The sequence below is a fragment of the Sus scrofa genome, chromosome X (assembly GCF_000003025.6).
Source record: "Sus scrofa isolate TJ Tabasco breed Duroc chromosome X, Sscrofa11.1, whole genome shotgun sequence".
Taxonomy (NCBI): Eukaryota; Metazoa; Chordata; class Mammalia; order Artiodactyla; family Suidae; genus Sus; species Sus scrofa.
The window spans coordinates 68755165-68759197 of record NC_010461.5 but is presented as its reverse complement, the minus strand read 5'-3'; positions in this window follow the sequence as shown (position 1 = coordinate 68759197).

Sequence of the window (4033 nt, the reverse complement as noted above, 5' to 3'; positions counted from 1 at the left end):
GCAGTATGAACATTATGTAGATTTTAGGAAAACTAGCAGAAGAAAAAGAATATGACTGTGAGAATATTTACATCTACATATCACCCAAAAACCATAAAATGAAGGCCTAACACTGGAGAGTTCTTCAAACTTTCTCTGTTTTCAATAGCACAGCACCACACCACAGGGAAAAAGTAGGAATGTGTTTTTTTCTAATTTGGCGGAACATGAAGCATCTTTAAAAGTGATATAAGGCCACCCTATGTATTTAGACTCTTCGAAGTTTAGCAGCCATCAAAGTTTCACAAAGTAACAGATGGTGGACATTAATAACAGATTACAGAAGCTTTGGGTCTTCTCTAGAATTCTTTTGAATAGGAAGACATAAGCACTATCTCATATGAAGACTGACAGTCCAGGATTTGGGTAATATTTCTCTAGCAAACTCTCAAGCAATCATAGGCAGCATGCCCAGAACCCCAAGAAATAACCATATAGGTAGTTACGTCCTCTGCAAGAATCTATGTTCTCTTTGAGCAGTTACATGGATATCACTCAGTCCTTCTATGATTTCAAAGGTTCTGCCTTCTCCCAATCCCCATAGAAGTGGAAATCCTTCCAGCTATTTCAAAGTGAAATTTTATTACAAAGCAGAAAATTATTATGATCACTTCCAACATAACTACTGATAAGAAAGATGTTTCTTAACTGAGTCATTACCCCCTGAAGGGATGAAGCAAATTCTATTTTTTTATGCTTACTTTTGAAAAATATTTCAGGACTGCTGAGGACAGCAGAAAGAAGACCACTTATACTTGGGAAACTCATACCTTCTCCACACTCAGATTTCTCATTTGACCAAAATCAGTTCAATAGTGATTAAGTAGTATAATTGGCTGTTTGCAGATATTGCAGCTGACACTAAAATGAGGTTTCCAGCAGGCATTATAAAAAAGACCCCTTCAGACTGAAACGTTGCATGAAAAAAGTTGTGTTGGAAAGTAGCCTTATAAAAATAAGCTTTATAGATGCTTAGAGCTTTTATCCTAGAAAGATATTCAAGATAAAAGTGAAAAGAAACAAAGACTATGAATGAATGAATAATATAATCCCACTTTTTTGTTTACATTTTAATTTATTCATCATATACATGCATACAAACACATACATACATGAGAGCATCTAGAAATCTATATGCCAAATTTCTGAGACTATAATCTTTTGTTTAAGTAACTATTGGGGATTTTTTTTCCTGCTTGTCTGTATTTTCTATATTTTCAATAATAAGCATGGATTATACATATAAAAATATAATAGCAATATTTTAAAGAAATAAATTTTGCTGTTAAAATTCACTTCCCATTTCAGGCTCCAGGTTCTACTACAAAATTTATTAATGTTTTTCTGTAGGATTTGCATGTCTTTTTTCACAGAGGACCACATTTGTCAAGCCCTTTGCTGCTTTCCTCACTTGAAAAAATAAATTTAGTTGGTCAGTTGAAAAATTGTCACTGAAGACCTACTCTACATTTTTGGTCCAAGAAATCAACTATCCCTCTCTACTTTCATTTCCTTAAACATGGCATTTTTAAAAAATTAGACATCTCCATTACTCAGTAGGGTAGATGTACCAACTGCTTTGAGAGCTATTGTCCCAGTCTCTAGATGAAAGGTTTTAAAAACGTTTTAAATTAAAGTATAGTTGATTTACAATGTTGTGTAAATTTCTGCTGTACAGCAAAGTGCATATGGAAATTCCCAGGTTCGGGGTTAAATCAGAGCTTCAGCTACAGGCCTACATCACAGCCTCAGCAACACCAGATCTGAGCTGTATCTGCAACTTATGCCACAGCTTGTGGACTGAATGAGGCCATGGATTGAATCCCCACAGACACTATGTCAGGTTCTTAACTCACTGAGCCACAATGGGAACTCCTAGACAAAAGGTTTTGACCAGAGCTTTGAAGCAAAGGAGAGGCACTGATCTCAGGAATAAGAAAAGGCTTTTAAGGATAGAGTGATGTCTTTGAATGATAATAACTAACATTGGTTAAGCATGTATCAGGCATTTTACAACCTTTCTTTCATACAATTCTCAAAATAATGCTTTTGAGATAAGTGCAATTGTTCTTATTTTCCATGTTAGGAATTGAGCCCTTACTCTATGTCCTTCTTACCAGGTTAAGGGAGCACCAGAGAGTGGAGCAAGAAGCTTTGGACTTCATTTCCAACAACTGCAGGGATAAATTTGGGGAGCTTATCTCACTATCCCCTGATAGGTAGTCTAATTAAATCATCCCTGTTTTCCAGCTGAAGAGACATATACAGAGAATAATGTTGTAAAATTGGAGACAGAAAGAATTGATTCAAGTATATTTGAAGAATTGTGTAACAGGGACAAACACCAGTTTGCAAAGTGTACTGTAATGTCTCTAGATATATCTAAATATAAATAAGAAAAAATTTAAATTCTATGATACAGTATTAATTTGCATGCTTCATCTTTTAAAATAATGCTTTTGAGTTAAGTATAATTGTTCTTATTTTCCAGGTAAGGAATTATGGCTTAGAGAGGTTAACTGACTAGATAAATAAAATGAGAAAGAATAAAATAGATGTAAAATTAAAATATAATAAAAAGTTTAAAATAAAAATGAGATGACATCAGCAAAATGGAGGGCTAGGAGGTCCTAATGCTTGTCTCTCCCATAAAAACTATAAACAAAATACAATCTGACAAAAATAGTTCTAGAAAGCTCTGGACTACAATGAAGAAGCAGTAGAAACTCTGAGGAGTTCAAAAACTGAAGATGTCTACATAGAAAATCATGGAAGGTATTTTGCCTGTGTCACCCCAGCCACCAGTCCAGAGAAGCTTGGCAGCAAGGGGGATTCCCTTGGGAAGATTTTGCCTTGTAAGTCAAGAAGAGCAGGAGAACCTGAACAAAGCTCATCACCATGGATGTTTGAAACCTCTACTACTGAGGACCCCAAGTGTCTTCAACAAGGCTGAATAGAGCTACCTGGAGATCGCACTTCTGTGTCTCCTGGGGCTGGAGCTATTGTTGCAGTGAGACCTGCCCCACCCACTGCTGAGTCCAGCTCACCAGGATCAGGGCATGGCAGCACTTCAGCATTTACATTTATAAGATCAGAGATGCCACTGTTCTGCACTCTATCTCTAGGTCCCAAGTCATAGTTTGAGTCACCATAACTAGGGCTGTCCTGCTGCTGCTCTGCACCCTGATCCCAGGTAGTAAGTCAGGATTGTGTCCTGCCATTACTGGAGCCACCCTGCTGCTGCTTTTCACTCCCTAAGTGCTCCCAACATGCAGCTTTAATGCGTCATTATCAGGCCCAGCTGCTGCTGTTCAGCAACTTCCCCCTGGGTTCTAAGTCATGGCTTTGATGTACCATCACTGGGATGCACTACTGAAGCTCTGTGCCCTGCCCGTGGGACTCTAAATTACAGCTTTGACCTGCCATCACCAGAACCAAGCTGCTGCTGCTTTATGACTGTGTACTGGGGCCAGAGTCTGACTTTGAACCATCTTCCCCAGAGTGTGCTTTTACTGCACCCTGTCCCCTGGGCCCAAGCCACCACTGCACCCTATCATCCTAGAGTTTCTACCAATGCTGCACCACCATTCTCAAGGACTAAGTCACTAGGGTAAGACTCAGAGCCCTGAGGCCCAATCCATGGGAGATCTGAACATGCCTGCACCTAAGATAATTGGCACCATTGTGATAGAAAGTATACACAGGGGCTATGGTAGTTCCAAGTGTGCCTGATTCTAGGACCCCAATTCTGCTGTTACTCACAGTTCAAGCACAGTGAAGTGGGATCACCTCAGCTAGAACTTCCTCCTGTAAGCCAGAAAAAGAACAAAAAAGTCAGAGCAGCCTTTTCCTCTGAAGACCCCAGAAGCCCAAGCCACCATTGCCACCTTCAGGATCTCTGCAGTCTTGGCCACAGAAGACCTCTGCAGTCTTTACCAACACTGGTATGCACTATTGAAGCTCCATCATGCACAGATACCATGCCACTCTGCCC